Source organism: Ambystoma mexicanum, chromosome 7q, assembly GCF_040938575.1.
Source record: "Ambystoma mexicanum isolate Mex_15411 chromosome 7q, UKY_AmexF1_1, whole genome shotgun sequence".
In the NCBI taxonomy this organism is placed as follows: domain Eukaryota; kingdom Metazoa; phylum Chordata; class Amphibia; order Caudata; family Ambystomatidae; genus Ambystoma; species Ambystoma mexicanum.
In genome coordinates, this window is record NC_090941.1 from 1120895271 (window position 1) to 1120922150 (window position 26880).

Here is a 26880-nt window from a genome sequence, read left to right on the forward strand (position 1 = left end):
TTCAACCAATACCTGGCACCTCTTGCCCACCGCATTGCTGCTCTCTGCTCAAACTTCCAATGCTATGCGGATGACACCCAGCTCGCTTTCAGGCTCCCCTATGCCGCTTCTTCTCCTTCTCTCATCCCGGATTGTCTGTCTGCAATCCAAGAGTGGTGTGCCACCAATGATCTCTGTCTGAATTCCGGCAAAACTTAGATCCTCCTCATCGGCACACCTGCACCACCCTTTACTTTCACTCTCTGGCTGGCTCCCTTGACCTTCTTTCTGCTCCCACCTGTGAGGCTAAGAACCTGAGAGTTATCTTCGAATCCACACTCTCCTTCTCTCCTCACTTCTCCGACGTCTATAAGAAGTCAATCTACCAACTGCACCTCCTCAGAGGTATTCTTCCTTTCCTCTCCTTCCCCCAGAAGCTCACTGTTTCTAGAGTTCTGGTACTACCTAGACTCGTCTACTGTAACAGACACTTTTTAAATCTGCCTGCCTCTACTCTCCGTCCTTTGCAACTCATCCAGAACAGGGCTGCAAGACTTGTTCTTGCTCTCAAGACCAGGGATTGTATCTCTCCAGCACTGACATCTCTCCATTTGCTTCCAGTGGCTGCAAGGATCATGGTCAAGACCCTTTTGATTGTCCACAAATCCTTTCTGGGGCCTGGGACCAAATATCTCCAGCTTTCTCTTCTTGTTTTACAATGTTTAGATTCTATGCCCTGCACTTGCTCCTCCTCCCCGGCACTTTTCCCCTTTCCTCTCCCTTGCACTTGCGCAATCTCAATGTCACTGGGCCTAGTAAGATCGTTATCTTGTCCCCCCTTGTTCCCCTCCTCGGCTTTGTTGCACCTTGAAACAGCTGTGTATAGGTGCGCTATTAATAAAATATCATATCATATATCATATCCTGTTCATTAACAGAAAAGCCGAGTTGAATATGTGACCAAAATACCTTTCCAGCTCGCGAAACGTGCTGTCAACAGAACCTTGTGAGCCTGACCTGCCGAATTGTGTACTGCTGGCAATGACAACAAGAACGCATTTGGGAGAAAAGAGTTGCCGTCACATGGTTCGCCCACTGGCATGCCCTATGCCTGGAACTAAGAGTTGAGCTCAACCACCGTAAATTCAGAAAAGCCCTTACAACTCTCATGTTGAAAATTCTTTACTGAAAGAGAACCAATTTACGATTGCTCACTATTCACAGAAGTTGAATCTGTCAATGCTACACACTTATGTTAAAATTGTATTTTTTCCATTATTTAGAATAGTATTGGCTGTTCTACAGTCCATTTAAGATGTTTAGAGTTTTTATTTTTCTTGTAACATGCATCTCTTTGTGCTTTGTCCATTCCTTAGGATCCCACTTCTCCCCTTTCCTTACACCCCATTTTCCACCTCTTCTCTCTGAAATACCTAGTATACATCTTCTGCAATATTAAATACCAGATACAAATATGCCCTACTTAGGACTGAAGCTACCTTTGGATAGCGTTGCAAAGTAAATGCACCGACAATCCTTGTAAATTGCTTCCTCTTCCTCATCTGCTATTAGAGTATATATCCTGGTAAAAGGTATACATTGAGCTGTTCTCCAGGAAATGAAGAGGCTTGGCTCCCCCGAAGACTGGAAACAAAGGAGCACAAAATTCCAGTACTCCAAATATTTTAATACCAACCTGTCAATCCAATGGAATACGCTCTGAAAAAGCAATGGCCTAGAATCCACATGTGAGTCAGAATTCTATCCAGAATTGGGCTTCATAGAAATCCAACACCCCAACTAGAAATGTCAAAGAGGATGCTTTGTCTCATTCATGGCAAGCAAACTTTGCAACAGCATGCACAGACAACTCCAGGCAGGTGACAACCACATGGCCTTCAGACCATCTCTCAAAACCTCAGCAGACACATGACTGGTGACATGGACACACATCTTCCACAGCTGGACCATTTGGGTTTCTTTAACGGATTAGCCATCATGCCATCGTGCACTTGTGAATTGAAGACCTACTGGAGCACACATGCCACATAACATAATGCACTCAATCTCATCCATGCTTGGAAGATCTCATCACAATCAAGAGTGTGCTCAAATTCAGTCTCAGTCACGTCAGCCTCTTCAAATCATCCCCGACCACCATACGCAAAGACCACACCTCCGCCAGAAGGATCGGAGCACAGATACCACTACAACCTGCTTCTTCTTCAGCACGCACTCTCCCTGTTAGAAACATGAATTGAAACCATCCCTTCTCTAAAGAGGTACCTAGTTAACATAACTTATGAAACATGAAGATAAGTTCCTCCTGAAGACCAGCAGGCAACAATTATCATAAGCATGGAATAAAGTGCACCACAGATTATCCATCACTGAATAATTCTAACAGTGTAAGATCACCCCTTGTTATGTTCTCTGGCGGAATTGAACCTGATTGGTCAGTACTCCTACCCCAACTACCCAACCTACAAATATCTTACCATACTTACATTGAGGTTTTGCATCAAGTAAGAAAAGTATTGCAAAACTCAAACAGGGTTCTGTGTCAATAGTCAGTATTATTATTATTATCATTATTATTATCATTATTACATGCTTGGACTGCAACACAGGGCCTTGAACTTGGGGAAACACTTCCCACAATCTGTGGCAAGGTGTGGATTCTATTCATTCACACAGAAACCTACTTGTTTCCAAAATGTGTTATTCTCTAGAATTAAAGTTAGACCTGCTTGTGTGCTGTACACATAAGGCTTTTTCAGTTGCTTATCCACTGGCAGAGATGATTAGTAGATGTTGTAATGTGTTCTGTTTTAGTATGTGCCGCATACATGCTGCACCCTTTCTCCTGCTCCAATTTTCTGTAGCCAGTGGACCTCGCAGGATGTGCCTGTTCTCAGGCCTGCTGAGCATTTTACTAAATCATCAAGCCTAGAGCATGTTTTCACCGCATAAGTGTCACAAGATATTCCCAAAGTGTCTGTCTCGGCTGACTTTCCCTGTTTATCATTTGCAGACAGGAAACATCAACAGTGACTTAACATGCTATACGTCTTATAATTGTTTATAGGAACTATGTTTTGTTTCCTCCCTTAAGTGTTGTTTCTTCTGTTACATTTCCATCGCTGACCCAATAAAAGTGGAAGGGTTGCCCATGCTACAGTTGTACTAGTTTAGAAGGGAACCCTGCACTGGCACAGGGTCTCTTTACTAGGATCTTTCTCTGAGCCTTTGGCACAACATGTAATCTTGAGTCATAGTTTGTTTCAAAGTCTCTCATTAAGGGATTACCCCAATCTTCAACCGTTAAGTTTGGTAACTTCTTCCATATTCATAGGATACTCTTTCCGGCTTTGTCAAAGCCTCATGTTTAATAGCTCCCCTCACTTTCCTTGGTTTCTCGTTATACAAACACTTATGCTTTTTCAATGTCCCAACAACAATATTGTACTTTTCACAACTTTGTTCACTTAAGCTGTATTGCCCAGACTGACTCCCCTTCTAAATTCCACCACGGTACCTCTGTCGGTCGTTTGTGGCATTTCAGACACCCAACTCGATGTCTCTGTAGGTTACCATGTTTGGCAAATGCTTTCTGATGGGAGGTTTTAGGTCTCCCACTTCACCTGGTGTCAGGGTCATTACACGGCTTCCAGGCCCACTACGGTGCTTCTGCGGTTACGCCACCACGTTGGATGGTCCTCAAAGTTCTGACTTGACCAAAGCTTTTCCGCTGTTTAGGTTCCGGGTCTCCAGCATCTTGCTCTGGCTTTCTCTGCTTCTCAGAATGCTGCGGGCTCTGCAGTTCCCCTCTGCTCCATCCCTCCAAGGTGTAGCTATATCAGAGGGCTTCCCCAGAGTATGGCTCTCTCGCTCCTTCTCTGATCCACTAATTTTTCTTACATCCGTGTTCGCTATTAAAGGGATAGTTCCTTTTTCTTCATGTGTGGTGGTTGATTCATCATTATCTGGAGCCAAAATATCCCAACATAGTCTTTCACTTGAACTAAGGTTATGTGTGATAGGCTGATGCTTCCGACTCTTGTTGTCGAAATGTGTGTGGATGTCGCTGATGACAGCTTCATGAAAAGTGTCTATGAAGCTCTCATTTGGAAAATTTGGTGTGAACCTGGACTTGAGTTTAGGTTCCCGTATTTTCAAATTACGGGCATGTACCCCTATGACTTGGCAAAGGCTTTCTGGCGAAGCCTCTGCATCAGATTCAAGCGACATAAGTAGGTGAGTATTTTCTATGTCCACTAAGGATAGTGACCTAAGCAGGTCTGGTAGTGTACGAGTCGCATGGGTCTTAACCTGTGACGCAAAGTATTTGTGTACTTTCAGTTTTCTCGTAACTTTGAAAATATAAATTTGAAAATTTGTGTAATCTGTCAGGGATACAGACAGTGTTAGCAGACCCAACAGGGATTTTACTTGTCTGACTTACTCTTCTAATTCAGGTAAGTCTTACACTTCTAGGGGCTCCAAACCGATTCTGTGTGGTATTATTGCATATATTGTACTGTCTTTTATCATACATGCCCAACAGGCTTCCTAACCAGCAATAGGTAAGGACTCTCCATCCCATCCTCCGTACCTCTGTTTATTTTCGGCACACAGCACCTGTGGCGGCTGGTCTTATTTAACCAGTCATCTCATTGCATTCACACACTCCTCATCCTGGTTCACGTTTAACCCCATATCGTTCACAGGTTTCAGGGTGCCACATACCATTCGCCCCTAATTCAACATTGAATTCTCTGTCCACTTGCGCCGTATTATTAACATATTGGGCAAAATATAACAGTCTTTTTTCCTTTAATGCCGGACAAACCAATAGTATGGGCCTCATTACAAGTACTCCGGTCCGGAATTAACACTGCCGGTAAAACCATACCAGCACCGTTTCCATGTCCGCCCAATCATGACCCGCGGCCCCGGTAATAGCACCACCCTAAACCGCCACCGCGGAAATAGGGGTCCCGTTAAGTCCGTCTGCACGGAAACCCCTCCGTTACCGTCAACACGAAACACCGTGAGCATCACAACTAGCGCGGACACGGAAATACCAGCAAAAAAATGGCGTAAATACCGTGATCACGGTGGCGGGAGCGCCGCCACCGCGAACATGGCGTTATACACTGCCTGCTGAACTGAATCAGGGCACAGGTGCACCAAATCAGCCCAGCTGGACCTAGCAGGCCACTGGGAGCCTACAAAAGGGCCACACCCAGCCCAACACAACTCAGAACCATGCAGGCAGCAGGTCTAGTAGCACTGGGACTGGGCCTACTCAACCAACAGGCAGCACTGCACATGGTGGCAGTAATGGCGCAGAGGAGGAGGCGTAGGCGGAGGAGGCGCAGGCGGCAACCAGCCAACCCTGCAGCTATGGCAAACCCCATTGCCCAGCCAGCCCGACCCCGCCGCCAGCCAGCAATACCACGCATCAGGGCCTCACCCTGGAACCTCACCCCAGGACAGATCCACACACTATACCGGCTGGACCGTGCAACAATCCTGCACATCACCGCCATGATTGAGGACAACATCAGCAGCCTAATTGACACCCCCACCGCCATCCCCCCCCTCTTGAAGGTTGTCTCAGTACTGCATTTGCTTGGCACTGGCACCTATCAACACACGGTTGGTGAGCTGCACGGCATATCACAACCCTGTTTCTCCAAAATCCTGGTACAGGTACTGGATGCCCTGTTGCGCCATGTGTCGGAACACATAGCCCTACCCCGCACCCTCCCCGAGGTCATTGCCACCAAGTTGGCCTTCCATGCCATAGCAGGCATGCCAAATTGCATAGGCGCAGTTGACTGCACCCACGTCGAGCTGACAGTACCACGTGCAATTGAGGCGGTGTTCCGCAATAGGAAACAGTATGTCCAGATGGTTTGTGATGCCATGCAACTGATTAAACACTGCTGCGCACGTTTCCCAGGCTCATCACATGACTCAATGGTACTGCGGAATTCCACGTTGTCACGGTACATGGAACGCTATGCCGGACAAAGCACATGGCTATTGGGTGAGTACAGCTGACGATGCTACAACCCTGTCGGAGTGGTGTGTGTGTCCAGGCCAATGAGCATTGTGAGTGTGCCGCTGTGACCGCACATGCATCACCCCCCTTCCATCTACCAAATACACAGCGGATGCCAAACATCATGAAGGAAGGCATGACAGGGCACCACAATGTGCCCGTGCACACGCTGGCACAGCCAATCCCGTCACTGTCCCATGAACCCTGTGCCACTGCAGACACCCACCCTCAATTGAAACACTGCCTCAAAAGGCACGAGAGGCGTGTAAATGAGACGACGTGTATTTACTACTTCCGTACAGTGGAGTCACTCTGCCATGTGTGGACAGCACTGCACCGTGACATGCACACAATCAAATGTCACCCGCAGGGCACAGTAAACATGCAAGTTAATGTGTAGGCCCATATCCAGTCAGCGACATACATCGTGATGCCAAAAACATACCTCCATACACTGCATGGTACATATGCATGAATGAATGATGATACAAGAATGCACAGCAGCAGATGAGGACATGATGCCACAATCACTGACATGTTCCCCCATCTAAATCCCATGTAGGTGATGCGGAATATGCACTCACGCCATGGATGATGACACCTGTACGGAGACCAAGGAACAGGCATGAAGAGGCATACAATAGGGCACATATCCGCACACGTGGAATGATTGAGAGGACATTTGGACTGCTGAAGGCCCGTTTCCGCTGTCTGAGCAGATCTGGCGGATCACTGCTGTACAGCCCAGTGAAGACGGGTAAAATCACGCTCGTATGTGCCATGCTGCACAATATATGCCTGCGCAGGAACATCCCAATGCCACCAGACGCAGATGAGGAAGATGGGGATGGGGATGGAGATGGAGATGGGGATGGGGATGGAGATGGGGATGGGGATGGAGATGGGGATGGGATGGCACCGCCTCCCCCTGGGGGTCCACATGATGGCCAGAGAGCACGGGATGCCCTGATTCGCATTTACCTTTGAGTCACAGCACATTCACAGAAATGCACAAACATGGTGACGACAATGAATTAATAGTTGCACTGCAAAATAAATGATCAATGTCCACACATGTATGTCCTGATTTGAAATGGTGATGTATTGATGTAATAACAACAGGGAAGGAGGTGCATTGGTCAGGGAAGCTGTACACCCGGGGCCACCCACCACCCAAACGTGCCCACCCCGACCCAGAGCCCATTGTTCAAACCCCCAAAACTACCTACCCCACCACCCAAACGTGCCCACCCCTCTCACACCCTTGTAGTCCACATGTGTCCTGCACTGCCCCACACACATGCCATCACTTCCGTGTGCGCTTCTGTGCCTGTGCAACCTTGCCCGAGGGACCCGTTAGCCTACTCGAGCGCCTCCTTGGACTGGCAGTAGTGGAGCTGGATGGGGTGGTTGTGTTTGATTGGCCAGAATCTGGGATTGAGGGCATCCGTGCCAGATTTGCCTGTTGGCCAACCAACATGGCCTCTACAAGCCTGGAGGTGTGGTCGTTGCCCTCCCGCACATGGCGGTCAAGGGTAACTATAGTGCTCGCAAAGCGTCCGATGGACCTCGACAGGCGACGCACTGAGGCGCTGTAGCTCTCCCTCTGCAGCCTGGATTCCTCTAGCTGCCTCTCCACCAGCTGGGTGAGGGTAGCCTGCTGGTCCTCCATCCGCTGCATGCGGGCATTCAGTTCGGCCATGGATGGGGTGGGCGACCTCATGGGACTCCCCAGTGATGTGGGGCTGAACCCCAGCTCATGGAAGGAGCCCAGATCTTCCAATGTGGGCATCTCCCCCTGTGGCCCTGTTTCCGAGTGCTCTTGCGGGGCACTGTTATCACTGCAGGCCGCCCCGTCTGCAGTGCTGCTGCCTTCGGTGTTGTGTTGGGTGGCCATGATAGGTTCCCGTGGCACCTGTCTAGACTCAGCCAGTGTGGAGACGGTGGGGATGTCGGTGGTGGTGGTGGGCCGCACATCTGTAGCGGCTGGTAATGTGGCCAGAGGTGCAGAACTGCCGGCAGCATCCTCCTGTGTGGTGGCGGTGGCTTGTGTACTTGCCGGTGCAGATTGGCTGGCCTGTTGTGCACTTGAAACGGCTGTGGGGACACAAAGGGCATGCAATTAGTGTTGTTGTGGTGGCAGATGGGTGCATCACATGCGTCATTGAGATTGTACATTGAATAGTGTTAGTCACATGCATCTGATTGCTGGTGTATGCATTCTGTGATATTGGTTGCCATACGGATCATGATGGGTCCTTTGGCCCACACATGCACTGCCTGGGGGGGGGTTGTTAATGGGTCCTTTGGCCCACACATGTACTGCCTGGGGAGGGGGGGGTGAATGGGTCCTTTGGCCCACACATGCATTGCCTGGGCGAGGGGGGGTTGTTAATGGGTCCTTTGGCCCACACATGCACTGCCTGGGGGGGGTTGTTAATGGGTCCTTTGGCCCACACATGCACTGCCTGGGGGGGGGGGGGGTTGTTAATGGGTCCTTTGGCCCAGTAATCACAACTGCATATTTACATGTGGCATTCATGTTTGGGCACTTACCGGCATCTGCAGGTGGGCTCACTCCTGCCTCAGCCTGCCCGATCCCATGGATTCCCTCTAGGTGGAGGACGCTGCTGCAACGCTCCTCCCATGCTTGCAGCCTCAGTGAGGAAGGGGGTCCTCCGCCTGTCCCACTGCTGCGTTGGCGGTGCGTGGAAATGAGGTTGCGTACCCTCAGCCTCAGGTCGTCCCACCGCTTGTGGCAGTCCTTCACGCTCCTCACTGCCACGCCCACAGCGGTGCACTTACGTGCAGCTTCGGCCCACACCTCCTTCCTCCGCTGCTGTGTGGCACGCCGTTGGTCGGCGCTGAACAGCATCTCTGCATTGTCCACAATGTGCTCCACCAAGACGTTTAGCTCCGCCTCGCTGAAGCGCTGTTTGCACTGCCTCTGAGCAGGAATCCTGGCAGACATGCTGGTGGTCCCTTTTGGCTTCTCAGAGTTAGGAATGTGCTTGTGCTGGCTCTGGATGGCAATGGATTGTGCTTTTATATGATGGCCGCCTCTCTGTTTCCTGTTTTGGCGATCATGGTATTTCCGGTTCCGTGTCCGTGGCGGCGGAGGCGGAAACGGGTTTTGCGCCACTTGTGGCTGCGTTATTTCCATTTCCGTGGGGTTTTCCGTGACGGTGGTAACAACGTTTCCGAGTCCGTGTGGTGCGCGCGACCGACAACGTGTAATCGGACGGTTTTTCCGCAACCTTGCGGACACGGAAACATTTTTACCGCCGTCACGGATTTTGCACGGTCCCGGACTGGCAGGTTGTAATGAGGCCCTATGTGTTTCAGGTCCTCGACCATACCTTCTACCTTACAGAACCTGCACCATGGCCATAATGTTTGAACTGTGGATCTAATTGATAGTATTTGGTTAGTAGGCAGAACATTGAATCTAAAACGCATGAAATCGTTTCGGATTGTTCCATCCATGGTAACCATTTGTTAAAAGCACACACTTGTTGGCATATTTTTGTATTCAGTAATGCATTTTTAGTATGGATCCAGTCAAAACCCAACACACTTTCTTTCACCCTAGCCGGGTTATTCATCAGGGAGGAGGCTGAAATTCCCATTATCCTTAGACTATTTGAGATTTCCTCATTCAATTCCACTATAAAAGGATTGGAAGTGTCTTGACCAGCATAATAGTACAACATGTTGGTGTCCAAGTAATTACATTTCCTCCATAACATCATTCTTTTGCATGTCACCAAAGCTTGAAGCGAGTTAAGACCCACTTAATTAAATTGAACGGTATACATTTCGGAAGGTGATACAGTACCGATTTCCAGATGTAGCTGTCTATCGAGGCCCATTCACATTCGCATGCTAAGAGATGAAATTCAGCCCCATATGTCAATCTGGGAATCACTTTTTTGGTGTAATATTCTCTGAGAGGAATCATTGAAAATTTCCCAAATTTTGCATCTAGGGCCCGCATTTGAGATATAGCAATATCAGCCTTAAGTTTCAATTGTGTTCGTAGTAGGTGTCTAGATAGTGTACCTGCTATCGAGAAGCCCAGGTATTTAAATTCCCCTTTAGCTTTAATACTTATGTTCCCTGAAACCCATGACATTGTGTTTAATTTCTTATTTTTCCTCCCTAGACGAACAATAACTGTTTTGTCCGGATTGACCTTTAATGCAATTGAGTCAATAAAATCCTCAAAAGCTCTCAGCATGCGCTGGAGTCCCACTTTAGTGGTGTCAATTAGGAGGAAATTGTCAGCGTAAGCTAACCAGGCCATGCGCATACTCGATATTCTAGGTGGAACTAACCCCTTATTTAGTAAAGTCATAAAAGCGCCACTGACATATAGATTGAAGATTGTGGGTGCCAGTCTACAGCCTTGACGCAGTCTGTTATGGATGGTAAAAAGATCCGAGAGGGTACCCGCTGAATCCAATCTGACTCTCACATCCGTCTGAGAATAAATTGTCCTTACAATATCCAACAGGATTGCCGGCATATTTAAAGTTCTTAATTTAACCCATAGTATATTCCTGTCAACTAAATCGAACGCGGAACTCAGGTCCATTGACGCAATAAAGAACAAGGTCTCCGCCTTTTTCATTGCTTCGGCCCTCAAACAGTGCAAAATGAGCCCCCCACATTCTGCCCCCATATTTCTCCTAAAGCCGAAATGTCTCATATCTAAGACCTGCTTATCATCAATCAATTTCTGGATATCTCTCAGAACAAGTGACGTGAACAGTTTTGATTCAGGGTCAGCCAAGGCAATAGGTCTATAGCTCTTTGGGCATAGTCTGAAACCCTGTTTAAATATGGGTATGATAATCGAAACCCTCCAGGACAGTGGAAAAGATTTGGTCTCAAGTATATTAGTGAACAGAGTGGAAAGTATTCTAGCCCGTAGTTCGGGGTCTGACTTAAGGATTTTATTGGACAAATTGTTCGGTCTTGGTGCCGCAGAATTTTTAGATTTTACAATTAGATTTTTTATCTCCCAGGTGGTAAAATTCAGTTGCCAGTTTATATCTTGTTTCTCAGGGACCCCTGTCACGTCCTTCTTGGGACAGTACATATTTACAAAGTGACCCTTCCACATTTCTTCATTAATGGGATTCACTAATAGCTCCTTCTGGGGTTTGTCCCAGTTATTCATTAGATACCAGAAGTTTCTTGAATTGGAACCCCTTAATGAAGTCAACAGTTTTTCCCCATCCGTCTGCCCTTTGATTATTCTATGTTGTAAGGACCAGTTTTTATAACTTTGTTTGATTTTTTTGATCCTCTCCACCATATTAATAAATGACAATCCCGATTTCTTAATTATTCTTATCTCTTTCCTCATGACCCGCTTTTTATCTCTAATTTCCAGGTCAAAGTTATGGGCTCTGTCTTTCCCAAGCTGAGTGACCCTATTATCAGTTTTATCCAATTTATCCAAAGTACTTTGAATATATTCTGTAAAGTTACTCGCCGCATAAGTCTTTTCCCTCTGTTGTTCTGAAAAATTCTCAATGTCAGCAATCATGGATGCGGTGAATTGTCTACTTTTTGTTCCCGTCCATGAAATTCGGTTCCCTGATTGTTTGACATTAATGTTATAGTCAAACCCAATTTTAGACACAATTGGCACAGTGATACCTATTTCCATAGACAAGATACAATGATCACTCAAGGTGGTCTCAATGCACACTAGATTACCAGAACAGTTGAACAAATCCCCTGAGCATATGATATAGTCGATTATCGAGTGGCAGCCACTGTCTTTCCAAGTTGGCTGAAGGTTTACCAAAATTTCCAAGCCCCACATCTCTACGAAGTGGGACCACATCCTCCCCTTGCACCTTAGGTTATCAGCCCTTGGATTTTGTTTCCCCAATTTACTAATCAGCACATCCCCACTAAAAGAGTCCCCATGAATGGCAGCATTGAGATCACCTGCGATCACTATCTGGCCACCTGTATTAATTAACAACCAGTTCTGCAATAAAGACCCTAAGTTACATAGTTCCAGCCTTAATTGCCTATCCGATAATTCCGCCGGGTTCCAGTAAATATTAACCAACAAAAAAGGTGTAATCCTATTATTGTATGTCAGTAGGAAACCCACGGCCAGAAAATGATGTGCAAAGGCCCATTCTCCCATAATTTTGGGGTTCAAGTGGTTCTTTGCTGCAATGAAGAGGCCTCCCTTAGGACGACCCCTAACTCCCCCTTGGGCACATAGCGAACACACCATAAATCCCTCCCAACATAGAGGGACCTTTGACCATGTTTCTTGGATAAAGAGTAGATCATATTGTGCCAAATGCCTCATAAAAGTCACATTGTTTAGGAGATTTGCCGAACCTCTCGAGTTCCAAGTTAGCACTTTCAAAGTGCCATATGTCGTTACTAGAGTGGCTTTCCTAGTTTTTTTAGATTTTCAATGGACTCTCTCAGGGACAATGCTATCCATCTCCAATCCTGTGTCTCCTCCTTTGCCCTCTCCTCGTTCCTTTCTCCTTCCTCCTTATTTAAAGGATTGTCCCTCTGCTCTCTGCCTATATTTCGAGGTGTCACTATTGGATGTGACTGGGACCGTACATATTCAAAAATATCGAAACCCCTACGATACAACTCTTCTGCTTCTTTCATCATAAGGTTTCTGACCTAAGGGGATGGTATAACTATAGGGACATAATCCAGCCTCTGCCTATGTATATAATCGACCAGGTATGTTATTCTGTTCCTGGAATAATGTGGTCAGAACCAGGGCTGGAAGATCCTGTCTCACCGGGTCCTTCAGGTCCAGTAACTGAAATTGATGGAGCTGATCCTTCTCCTTCATCCCGTTTTCCCTTCCATTGCTCTCTCCCCTCCTTCCAGAACAATATTCTTCGTAGGTCTCCTCCCTCGTGTTAATCTGTCTCAATTCCCTCCCAATATTGGGTACCTCCTGCTGTTGTTTATCTCTTAGCACTCTCAGTATATTTTGATAAAGGGTCTCATCATTGGCATTCTCCTGAGTTTTACCAGCTATTTTCTGATTATCCTGGTGATAAATGTTTCCGATCTGTACCCCCCCCGTAACTTCGGAGTTCAGAACACCATGATTATCTGCTCCACTAACCAAACCCGGTTCTAGATTGCCGGGATTGGTATCACCCCTAGTCGAACACGAAAGAATTTTGAGTTTGTTACCTTGGGGGATCTTCCAATTCCTGCTCCCCAAGCCCCCCTTATCAGCGATGGGGATCATATTCCTTCCTGGGGCCTTATCAGCAGGTATGTCATTAATCTTCGTGATATTTATAGTCATGGGACTCTCCTTATAAATGGGGATGTTAGTCTCTTTGGCTTTTGCAAGCCACCCAATATTAGCTGTTATTTCCTGTGGAGGAACCGCATTAAAGATTTCATATACCTCATCTTTTTTGTTTTTATTTTTCAGAACTTCACAAAGTGGTAGATCACCTTGTACGTATGCACTTTGAGTGGCTTGATCCTTCATCTTACTGGAGGCCCTGTCATCGTCCTTTAGATTGTTTTTATTCTGCTGTTGATTGATACCTCTAGTTGGTGATTCATCAAGCTCATCCTGAATAACATTTCTCATACATTTTCTAGATGTTTTTGTAATTGCTCCATTTTTGTTTGTTTTTCTTTTTTTGTTTTGCCATTTTTTTAATTTGTCTTTTAGACAAAATAAATTCTGTCATCTGATCCTCAGACCCATTTGTCCACGTTGTAACTTCCTGACAACTTAGTACAGTGTCCTCCAACGGGATGTGACCCCGCAACCCACTAGAATCTCGGGCCAGTTCCTGTGAGGCGTCAACCATAATTATCTCTACTGGGCGGGGCTCCTTCGTGAGGTCCACTGGCCTTTCAACCCCTTCCCACTCCTTTATTTTCATAAGAGATTTTGGCAATTTATCTAGTAAACTATCTGGTAGTACTTTGATGTCGGAGGCTAAATTTGTCAAACACTCTGTTTGCTTACGGAGTTCCGACAGAATTAGACGGTTAAAGATTGTCATCATTACCGTGAATTCTGACGGCGGGGAATTCAAACTGCTCACAGTATTATTCTCCTTATCAAATGTAGTACCGTTTGAGAAATCCAGCAGTTTATCATAATTCCAATTATCATGTACTTCTCCAGCATGGGGTCTGGCATGGATTCACATGCTCATGAATATTCCCCGTCGTCAGGATGGTAATCCTCGGTAAAGAAAAAATCAGTATCAGTTTCGTTTCTGATCTATCTTTCGTAGTAGTAACCAATCACTGATCTATGCGTCATACTGACCACAGCCAATGACTGCCCTCTACCTAAGCCCCACCTCTGGCAGCCATCTTCAGATTTTTACCGCACGTTCAAGTGTTGGGAGTGTTGGGAGTCCTCGTGCTTAGCTCTCGAGCTTTTACTGCGTGTTTCACGCTTTTTTAGGTGAATTTTCACATTTTTTCGGTTAATCGAGCCTCAAGCTCCACCGTTTCTACTCCCGTTAACGGCTACCCGTTGCAGGATTTTCCTACGCCCCTCAAGGGTGAAGATTTCGTCGAATCAACTTCTTGGAGGATTCCAGAAGATTCGCGGCCTACTTCGAGATGGCCCAGGATGCGAGTTCGTCGCCCGGACCCAAGCTGTTTCGCAGCTGCCCTGGATGCGGGCTGCAGAATGTGTTTAAGGAAGACGAACATTCGCGATGCCTCTACTGTCTTCATGGGGACAAGACTCATGTAGAGAAGGACTGCCAGTTCTGCAAGAACTTGTCGGAGCGGACCATGAGGGACCGTCGATCCCGTCTCGCCATCTGGTTGGAGAAGGGCTCAACGGGTGAGAAGAAGAAGAAAGGGTCCGAGCGGGCTTCAAAGTCCTGTGCGGGCGCCGCGGCGACGGGGGCTCAACACCAGGCCAAGCGCAGCGAGTCCGCTGGCTCCGGGAGCGCTGAAAGGTCGGGCTCTTCGGTCGCCAGGCAGGGCGCACCTTCCCCGGCACCATCAACCATGAGCCAGCGCTCCGGTTCGGGGAAGAGGAAGTCCGAGACCCCGGGTAAGCTTCGAGAGAAGCCCCGTCCGATCTCGGAAGAGGGGGAGCGAGGCGTCGCCCCTCCCCCGAAGGAGAAGGCCCGGGACGCACCTAAGGTAGTGAAGGCCCCTACCCAGCAGGCAAAGGCCTCTATCGAGGCGATCGCGGCGACTCTGGCCAAGCCGGCAGAGACCCCGCCAGCGGAGACTGCCTCCGGGACTAGAGTTTCCCTGCCGCCAAGGAGGGAATCCTCTTTTCAGCCCATCGTCGTGGCCGCCATGATGGAAGAAGCCTTGGAGGAGGAACTGACCGAGGCCGTGAGGAACCTCGAAGTCCAATTCGAGAAGGTTCGATCCCGTAAGGAAGATCCTCGGGAGATAACCAAGGAAGACGACGATGGCGAGGAAGAGCAGCCTTCCCTTTCCGGCGCGGCCGGAACCTAGGCCTCAGGATGGCTCGGCGGCCATTTTGTCTGCGATCCAGTCCTTATGCTCTGAGATAAGGACGAGATTCTCACAGCCCAGGCCGGAGGACCCGCAGCCTGGCCCGTCGGGAAGTCCTCAGAACAAACGACAGAGGACCCAACCCTCTCCTCTGCTCGCCCCCGTAAGGCCTACAGTTCCCTCCTCATTCTCCCACGAGTCGGGAGATGACGGTGCGTTGGGCTCGACGACAGGATCTGAGGGCGACGACGGCGGAACGGGTCTCCCGTCTCCCGTCGCACGGGCCTCGCCGCCCGACGAGATTGGCTCATTCCACGCCATGATCGCCAGGGCGTCCTAATTGTTCCAGCTCTGCCCGGAGGAGCAGAAAAAGGAAGGTTTCCTCTATCAGCGCCGGGAGGAAGACTGTCATCGCGGTGCCTCTAATCAATGACATCTTGGAGGAGGGCCTGTCGGTTCTCAAAAACCCATCCACGGCACCAGCCAAACGAGACCAATACGAGAAGAAGTACCGGGTCCCCGAAACCGCTCCCCTGTGCCTCAGGGCCCAGCCAACGCCAGACTCGGTCGTCTCAGCGGCGGCGAAGAAGAAAGCGGCGGGGTCAGGAGCCTCGACGTCGAATTCCCCGCCGGACGGCGAGGGAAAGAAGTTGGACGCCATGGGGCGGCGGATCATTTCGTCGGCGGCGACGACGATCAAAGCGGCCAACGCCCTGGCGATCATGGCCCGTTACAACAGGGAGCTCTGGTTTAAGCTGGCCCCCATATTGGACTTCCTGCCGAACGACAAGAGGTCCGAGGCCCTGGAAATACTACAAGAGGGCGAGGTGGCGTCGGACCACGCCATAACGGTGGCAACCGATATTGCCGATACCGGATTCCGCCAGCTGGGCAACGGTGTTTGCCTACGATGACGATGACGGGGTTGGCTCCGGGCGACCGACTTCCGTCAGGACGTCCAGACCAGGGTGTTGGACATGCCGTTTGACGGCAGCAACTTGTTCGGGAAGGCGGTGGACAAATCACCCTAGGAGCCCTTCAGCAACGATGGCCCTTTCGGAGCTCCGGAGGCAGACAGGGTGCCTCCAAGGGATCCAGCGGTGGCTCGTCGTCCTACCACCAGGCGGCACGCTCCTCGTCTCAGGAGGCCTACAGGGGTCGCGGCAAGCAGGGAGCGCCTCGCCGCCATCGGCAAGGTGGCCAGGGCGGCAAGGCCACCACCTCCAAGCAGGACTGAACCGGCCGTGGTCTCGGGCCCCCACCGAAGCACCCCGGTGGGAGGCCGGCTGACGAATTTCATCGGCGTGTGGAAGTCCATCTCCACCTGAAGAAGTGCCCTCACGTTCCACCTGTGGCCAGGAAGGAAAATCACATCCCGCAACTGCTGTTGGAAGTACAGGCGATGCTCAGGAAAGGCGCCATCGAGCTTGTCCCGAAGAGGCTCCGGGGCTCCGGGGTGTACTCAAGGTACTTCCTCATCAGGAAGAAGACGAGCGGCTGGCACCCCATCCTGGACCTTTGTCGTTTGAACAAATACATCAGATCACAAAAGTTCAGGATGGTCACCCTCCAGCACGTACTGGGACAGCTGGAGGAAGGCGACTTTCTATCGTCGTTGGACCTGGAGGGTGCATACTTCCACGTTCCCATCCTCAAAAGTCACCGAAAGTTCCTCAGGTTCGTCGTCCAGGGACGCCACTACCAATTCAGAGCACTGCCGTTCGGATTGAAGTCGGCCCCCAGGGTCTGAAGTCGGCCCCCAGGGTCTTTACGAAGTGCCTAGCACCAGTGGCGGCGCGGCTGCGCCTGCAGGGGATTCACGTCTACCCCTACCTGGACGACTGGCTCATCCGCTCAAGGACGAGGGAACTCACCGTCGAACACACTGCGAGGACCGTCCAGCTACTCACAGACCTGGGATTCGCCATAAACTACCCAAAGTCCCATCTGGTGCTGTCGCAGGTGGCCCTGTTTCTGGGAGCGAAGCTCGATACAGTGAGGCGCCTGGCGGCCCCGTCGGAAAAACGGACGAAGACCATTCTAGGCAAAGTGCAGCGCCTGCTAGCCACAGACGTGGCCAGGGTGAGGTCCATCAAGTCCCTCCTGGGGATGATGTCCTCTTGCATCTACCTGGTGCGGTGGGCAAATGTCTTGAGTTGGACACTCAGCGCAGTACCTGAGGAAATTAGAGTGAGGTTTCACTCAGGGACAAGCCTGCCAACCTATGTACTATGGCAGCTGAATGGGGGCATGGGGTCCTCATGTCTCAGGGATCTGCTTCTCTTATCCAAAACATCTTGCCTCCCATCAGCCTTAGCCCCTAGCATATGGTAATGAGTGGAGTCTCTACACTTCCCCCGTTGCACATTTGTCAATTCCCAGAGCTCTGTGGCAGACAGGGTAAATGTATCTATGTGTGAGAGAGAGAGGGAGCCAGATAGAGAGAGAGAAAGAGAGAGAGAGGGGGGGAGCAGGCTCTGACAGTCACAATGAGAGAAAAGTGAAGTTGCATCCCCTCAAGCACTCCCCTGCACCCATCAACACAACAGCAAAGTTAGCTTGCATGTTCCCCGTTCTCCCCACTAACCTCACCCAACCCACCCTCCTCTCTTTCAGGACTTGCACAGTGCCTAGAGGCCCTGGAAATGATGGCAGCGGAGCATGGTACAAACACAAATATCAAAATAGAACTATTCCCCTACTGTCTACAAAACCAAGGAACTACTTCACCTTTGTTTTTTTCCACTTCACATTACAAGAGAAAGACGTCCTTCGTTGGCCCTTTTTACGCACTACACATTTCATCATGTTGAGTCTCCCAGTCGGCAAGAGCTATATATTTGGGTGGGTGATCCCAATGAAGTCAATGGAAATAGAGTAGGTGTTAGAACGGTGATGATTGTGTGCTGCAAGTGTCTTTCCCTTGAAGTCCATAGATATCATGGCCTTGACTAGGGGGTGGTCGAAGTGGCCGATAATTTGCTTAGCAGAAAAAATGCAGAATTTTGGGCAAATTCTGCCACTTCGCCTGCTCTTCCCACAGAGAGAAATTGCCAATTTCAGGCTTTTTCTCCCTGAAATTCGGTTTTTTATGGGAAATGTTTTTTGGTGGCCACAAGAAGTTTCAGACTGAATACAGATAGTTTGTGAAAAAAACACCATTTCAGATGGTTTGCCAGAAGACATTGATTTTTTCCATTAGATTTTGTTTTAGCGGTCAAAAACATGATATTTCAGGGAAAAAACACATTTCAGGAAGCAAAATCTGCATAGAAAATTGGCACAACAGCTAAAAAATGTCACTGCAGACAGAACAGAGCTGGAGGCGAATTTAGGCAATATCGTTCCACCAGTAGTGAGGGTAACTTTGCCCACCCCTAGCCTTGACTAGGGGACTGAAAATGAATCTACAGGGACTGGCCACAAAGTCCAGAGGAGGGTGTATTAAGAGCTATGCTTTTTCCTTTCTTATTGGTGCTTTTGTTTTCACACCTTAACCTACCTTTCTTCAGTGCAGTGTCTGGGCCCTGTTTTTCACATGTTCTGTTTTTGAGCCCAGTCACAGGCCTCAGAGAAGGACGGTGCCCTTTGAGGCCTGAATGCTTCCTCCGCCAGTAGCAGGGCCCCAGGGCTTCTGACAGCAGCAGAGGCCCTGTAAGGAGTGGCCTCGAGCGATCAGGTGGGCTCAGCTGAGCCACCTCCACTGGCCTGGGTCCTGTTCCTGGGGCTCCCAGCTCTGTCTGCCTTGACCTCTCCATGCCCCCTGCTCCAGGGCTCACCTGCTGCCGTCGCCGTGCCAACGGAACCCTCAGGCTGGGCAGAGCATTGTGAAATGACAGCCTCCCCTCCCCCGCTGGGGCCTGGGCCCAGGGCTGGGAGCTTGCAAGGCAAAGACACACCTCAGCTCAGCTTCTCCTGAGCTGCTCCAGAGCTCGACCCCCCCGGGGCCCCGGGGCCCCAGGGCTGGGGCTCAGAGCAGGAAAGGGCGTTTTATTGGAATGTCCTTTCCTTCTTGATGATTCCTACAAACCGTTTTAAGCTCTGTACATATAGAAAAGCAACATGTGTCATGCCATTTGTGACATGCTGTTCACATGTCTAGCTCCACTAAAACCCTCCTCAGCATATTTCCGAGGCATCAAGGATGAACCAGGAACAGTGCACAGCCCTGACAAATCTGCTTCACTGTCCCAGCTTTAACAGACATCTGAGTGTCACACTACATGGCAGGTCCTGCCAGGGCAACAGCAGGGGAAGCTTCACTCACACAGTGCTACAGCATGGGCTTCCCTCCTAGTGAACGGGTGCAGCAGGGCAAACTCCTGTCACAGAGAATGGGCACAACCACACTGCAAGCTTCATTCACACATGGTCTGGCTTCCGACAGCAAAGCAAGCCTCCTACATTGCACATACTGCACTGTAAAGCGTTAGTCTTTGGACAGCAGAGCTATCCCTCTGCATCACACATACTGGACACCCTGAAGGGCCTCCTCCAGATTGAATTGTTACTGGATCGCCGTCCTATCCCCCTGCCCCAAACCTCTCCCATTGACTGTCAGCATGCTTCTCCTTACCTTCCTGCAGATACAGCACCCCTCTAGGCCTAACGGATGGCACACCAAGCTTCACGGTGCACTTTAAGGTATTCAGTCTCCACCTTTTATCTGTCCTGCTCCTCATTTCACCACGAAGAACCACTGGCAGTATTTCAACATCATTTTGAAACTGAAGTTATGGAACAGCTACAAAACCAGGGGAATGGCAGGGGATTTCATTCCATTTCATTCTGTCCTTTGGCTGTGTGCGCAGTGTCAGAAGAGTTTGAGGACTGCAGAAGACACTGGAATAGATTTCCGGGCGAAAGCGCCAGAGATTCTGGCCCCTGCCCCGATCGCCTTACAAACGCCTGGCGGGCTTTGCCCTGGCGGGCAAATGTCTGAGTTGGACACTCAGCGCAGTACCTGAGCAAATTAGAGTGAGGTTTCACTCAGGGACAAGCCTGCCAACCTATGTACTATGGCAGCTGAATGGGGGCATGGGGTCCTCATGTCTCAGGGATCTGCTTCTCTTATCCAAAACATCTTGCCTCCCATCAGCCTTAGCCCCTAGCATATGGTAATGAGTGGAGTCTCTACACTTCCCCCGTTGCACATTTGTCGATTCCCAGAGCTCTGTGGCAGACAGGGTAAATGTATCTATGTGTGAGAGAGAGAGGGAGCCAGATAGAGAGAGAGAAAGAGAGAGAGAGAGAGAGGGGGGGGAGCAGGCTCTGACAGTCACAATGAGAGAAAAGTGAAGTTGCATCCCCTCAAGCACTCCCCTGCACCCATCAACACAACAGCAAAGTTAGCTTGCATGTTCCCCGTTCTCCCCACTAACCCACCCACTAACCCTCCTCTCTTTCAAGACTTGCAGAGTGCCTAGAGACCCTGGAAATGATGGCAGCGGAGCATGGTACAAACACAAATATCAAAATAGAACTATTCCCCTACTGTCTACAAAACCAAGGAACTACTTCACCTTTGTTTTTTTCCACTTCACATTACAAGAGAAAGACGTCCTTCGTTGGCCCTTTTTACGCACTACCATTCGGTTTACACATTTCATCCTGTTGAGTCTCCCAGTCGGCAAGAGCTATATATTTGGGTGGGTGATCCCAATGAAGTCAATGGAAATAGAGAAGGTGTTAGAACGGTGATGATTGTGTGCTGCAAGTGTCTTTCCCTTGAAGTCCATAGATATCATGGCCTTGACTAGGGGGTGGTCGAAGTGGCCGATAATTTGCTCAGCAGAAAAAATGCAGAATTTTGGCAAATTCTGCCACTTCGCCTGCTCTGCCCACAGAGAGAAATTGCCAATTTCAGGCTTTTTCTCCCTGAAATTCGGTTTTTTATGGGAAATGTTTTTTGGTGGCCACAAGAAGTTTCAGACTGAAAACAGATAGTTTGTGAAAAAAACACCATTTCAGATGGTTTGCCAGAAGACTTTGATTTTTTCCATTAAATTTTGTTTTAGCGGTCAAAAACATGATATTTCAGGGAAAAAACACATTTCAGGAAGCAAAATCTGCATAGAAAATTGGAACAACAGCTAAAAAATGTCCCTGCAGACAGAACAGAGCTGGAGGCGAATTTAGGCAATATCGTTCCACCAGTAGTGAGGGTAACTTTGCCCACCCCTAGCCTTGACTAGGGGACTGAAAATGAATCTACAGAGACTGGCCACAAAGTCCAGATGAGGGTGTATTAAGAGCTATGCTTTTTCCTTTCTTATTGGTGCTTTTGTTTTCACACCTTAACCTACCTTTCTTCAGTGCAGTGTCTGGGCCCTGTTTTTCACATGATCTGTTTTTGAGCCCAGTCACAGGCCTCAGAGAAGGCCGGTGCCCTTTGAGGCCTGAATGCTTCCTCCGCCAGTAGCAGGGCCCCAGGGCTTCTGACAGCAGCAGAGGCCCTGTGAGGAGTGGCCTCGAGCGATCTGGTGGGCTCAGCTGAGCCACCTCCACTGGCCTGGGTCCTGTTCCTGGGGCTCCCAGCTCTGTCTGCCTTGACCTCTCCATGCCCCCTGCTCCAGGGCTCCCCTGCTGCCGTCGCCGTGCCAACAGAACCCTCAGGCTGGGCAGAGCATTGTGAAATGACAGCCTCCCCTCCCCCGCCGGGGCCTGGGCCCAGGGCTGGGAGCTTGCAAGGCAAAGACACACCTCAGCTCAGCTTCTCCTGAGCTGCTCCAGAGCTCGACCCCCCGGGGCCCCGGGGCCCCAGGGCTGGGGCTCAGAGCAGGAAAGGGCGTTTTATTGGAATGTCCTTTCCTTCTTGATGATTCCTACAAACCGTTTTAAGCTCTGTACATATAGAAAAGCAACATGTGTCATGCCATTTGGGACATGTTGTTCACATGTCTAGCTCCACTAAAACCCTCCTCAGCATATTTCCGAGGCATCAAGGATGAACCAGGAACAGTGCACGGCCCTGACAAATCTGCTTCACTTTCCCAGCTTTAACAGACATCTGAGTGTCACACTACATGGCAGGTCCTGCCAGGGCAACAGCAGGGGAAGCTTCACTCACACAGTGCTACAGCATGGGCTTCCCTCCTAGTGAACGGGTGCAGCAGGGCAAACTCCTGTCACAGAGAATGGGCACAACCACACTGCAAGCTTCATTCACACATGGTCTGGCTTCCGACAGCAAAGCAAGCCTCCTACATTGCACATACTGCACTGTAAAGCGTTAGTCTTTGGACAGCAGAGCTATCCCTCTGCATCACACATACTGGACACCCTGAAGGGCCTCCTCCAGATTGAATTGTTACTGGATCGCCGTCCTATCCCCCTGCCCCAAACCTCTCCCAATGACTGTCAGCATGCTTCTCCTTACCTTCCTGCAGATACAGCACCCCTCTAGGCCTAACGGATGGCACACCAAGCTTCACGGGGCACTTTAAGGTATTCAGTCTCCACCTTTTATCTGTCCTGCTCCTCATTTCACCACGAAGAACCACTGGCAGTATTTCAACATCATTTTGAAACTGAAGTTGTGGAACAGCTACAAAACCAGGGGAATGGCGCGGCAGGGGATTTCATTCCATTTCATTCTGTCCTTTGGCTGTGTGCGCAGTGTCAGAAGAGTTTGAGGACTGCAGAAGACACTGGAATAGATTTCTGGGCGAAAGCGCCAGAGATTCTGGCCCCTGCCCCGATCGCCTTACGAACGCCTTACAAACGCCTGGCGGGTGGGCAAATGTCTGAGTTGGACACTCAGCGCAGTACCTGAGCAAATTAGAGTGAGGTTTCACTCAGGGACAAGCCTGCCAACCTATGTACTATGGCAGCTGAATGGGGGCATGGGGTCCTCATGTCTCAGGGATCTGCTTCTCTTATCCAAAACATCTTGCCTCCCATCAGCCTTAGCCCCTAGCATATGGTAATGAGTGGAGTCTCTACACTTGCCCCGTTGCACATTTGTCGATTCCCAGAGCTCTGTGGCAGACAGGGTAAATGTATCTATGTGTGAGAGAGAGGGAGCCAGATAGAGAGAGAGAAAGAGAGAGAGAGAGAGGGGGGGGAGCAGGCTCTGACAGTCACAATGAGAGAAAAGTGAAGTTGCATCCCCTCAAGCACTCCCCTGCACCCATCAACACAACAGCAAAGTTAGCTTGCATGTTCCCCGTTCTCCCCACTAACCCACCCACCCACCCTCCTCTCTTTCAGGACTTGCAGAGTGCCTAGAGACCCTGGAAATGATGGCAGCGGAGCATGGTACAAACACAAATATCAAAATAGAACTATTCCCCTACTGTCTACAAAACCAAGGAACTACTTCACCTTTGTTTTTTTCCACTTCACATTACAAGAGAAAGACGTCCTTCGTTGGCCCTTTTTACGCACTACCATTTGGTTTACACATTTCATCCTGTTGAGTCTCCCAGTCGGCAAGAGCTATATATTTGGGTGGGTGATCCCAATGAAGTCAATGGAAATAGAGAAGGTGTTAGAACGGTGATGATTGTGTGCTGCAAGTGTCTTTCCCTTGAAGTCCATAGATATCATGGCCTTGACTAGGGGGTGGTCGAAGTGGCCGATAATTTGATCAGCAGAAAAAATGCAGAATTTTGGGCAAATTCTGCCACTTCGCCTGCTCTGCCCACAGAGAGAAATTGCCAATTTCAGGCTTTTTCTCCCTGAAATTCGGTTTTTTATGGGAAATGTTTTTTGGTGGCCACAAGAAGTTTCAGACTGAAAACAGATAGTTTGTGAAAAAAACACCATTTCAGATGGTTTGCCAGAAGACTTTGATTTTTTCCATTAAATTTTGTTTTAGCGGTCAAAAACATGATATTTCAGGGAAAAAACACATTTCAGGAAGCAAAATCTGCATAGAAAATTGGCACAACAGCTAAAAAATGTCCCTGCAGACAGAACAGAGCTGGAGGCGAATTTAGGCAATATCGTTCCACCAGTAGTGAGGGTAACTTTGCCCACCCCTAGCCTTGACTAGGGGACTGAAAATGAATCTACAGGGACTGGCCACAAAGTCCAGAGGAGGGTGTATTAAGAGCTATGCTTTTTCCTTTCTTATTGGTGCTTTTGTTTTCACACCTTAACCTACCTTTCTTCAGTGCAGTGTCTGGGCCCTGTTTTTCACATGTTCTGTTTTTGAGCCCAGTCACAGGCCTCAGAGAAGGCCGGTGCCCTTTGAGGCCTGAATGCTTCCTCCGCCAGTAGCAGGGCCCCAGGGCTTCTGACAGCAGCAGAGGCCCTGTGAGGAGTGGCCTCGAGCGATCTGGTGGGCTCAGCTGAGCCACCTCCACTGGCCAGGGTCCTGTTCCTGGGGCTCCCAGCTCTGTCTGCCTTGACCTCTCCATGCCCCCTGCTCCAGGGCTCACCTGCTGCCGTCGCCGTGCCAACAGAACCCTCAGGCTGGGCAGAGCATTGTGAAATGACAGCCTCCCCTCCCCCGCCGGGGCCTGGGCCCAGGGCTGGGAGCTTGCAAGGCAAAGACACACCTCAGCTCAGCTTCTCCTGAGCTGCTCCAGAGCTCGACCCCCCGGGGCCCCGGGGCCCCAGGGCTGGGGCTCAGAGCAGGAAAGGGCGTTTTATTGGAATGTCCTTTCCTTCTTGATGATTCCTACAAACCGTTTTAAGCTCTGTACATATAGAAAAGCAACATGTGTCATGCCATTTGGGACATGTTGTTCACATGTCTAGCTCCACTAAAACCCTCCTCAGCATATTTCCGAGGCATCAAGGATGAACCAGGAACAGTGCACGGCCCTGACAAATCTGCTTCACTGTCCCAGCTTTAACAGACATCTGAGTGTCACACTACATGGCAGGTCCTGCCAGGGCAACAGCAGGGGAAGCTTCACTCACACAGTGCTACAGCATGGGCTTCCCTCCTAGTGAACGGGTGCAGCAGGGCAAACTCCTGTCACAGAGAATGGGCACAACCACACTGCAAGCTTCATTCACACATGGTCTGGCTTCCGACAGCAAAGCAAGCCTCCTACATTGCACATACTGCACTGTAAAGCGTTAGTCTTTGGACAGCAGAGCTATCCCTCTGCATCACACATACTGGACACCCTGAAGGGCCTCCTCCAGATTGAATTGCTACTGGATCGCCGTCCTATCCCCCTGCCCCAAACCTCTCCCAATGACTGTCAGCATGCTTCTCCTTACCTTCCTGCAGATACAGCACCCCTCTAGGCCTAACGGATGGCACACCAAGCTTCACGGGGCACTTTAAGGTATTCAGTCTCCACCTTTTATCTCTCCTGCTCCTCATTTCACCACGAAGAACCACTGGCAGTATTTCAACATCATTTTGAAACTGAAGTTGTGGAACAGCTACAAAACCAGGGGAATGGCGCGGCAGGGGATTTCATTCCATTTCATTCTGTCCTTTGGCTGTGTGCGCAGTGTCAGAAGAGTTTGAGGACTGCAGAAGACACTGGAATAGATTTCTGGGCGAAAGCGCCAGAGATTCTGGCCCCTGCCCCGATCGCCTTACAAACGCCTGGCGGGCAAATGTCTGAGTTGGACACTCAGCGCAGTACCTGAGCAAATTAGAGTGAGGTTTCACTCAGGGACAAGCCTGCCAACCTATGTACTATGGCACCTGATTGGGGGCTTGGGGTCCTCATGTCTCAGGGATCTGCTTCTCTTATCCAAAACATCTTGCCTCCCATCAGCCTTAGCACCTAGCATATGGTAATGAGTGGAGTCTCTACAATTCCCCTGTTGCACATTTGTCGATTCCCAGAGCTCTGTGGCAGACAGGGTAAATGTATCTATGTGTGAGAGAGAGAGGGAGCCAGATAGAGAGAGAGAAAGAGAGAGAGAGGGGGGGGGCAGGCTCTGATAGTCACAATGAGAGAAAAGTGAAGTTGCATCCCCTCAAGCACTCCCCTGCACCCATCAACACAACAGCAAAGTTAGCTTGCATGTTCCCCGTTCTCCCCACTAACCCACCCACCCACCCTCCTCTCTTTCAGGACTTGCAGAGTGCCTAGAGACCCTGGAAATGATGGCAGCGGAGCATGGTACAAACACAAATATCAAAATAGAACTATTCCCCTACTGTCTACAAAACCAAGGAACTACTTCACCTTTGTTTTTTCCACTTCACATTACAAGAGAAAGACGTCCTTCGTTGGCCCTTTTTACGCACTACCATTCGGTTTACACATTTCATCATGTTGAGTCTCCCAGTCGGCAAGAGCTATATATTTGGGTGGGTGATCCCAATGAAGTCAATGGAAATAGAGAAGGTGTTAGAACGGTGATGATTGTGTGCTGCAAGTGTCTTTCCCTTGAAGTCCATAGATATCATGGCC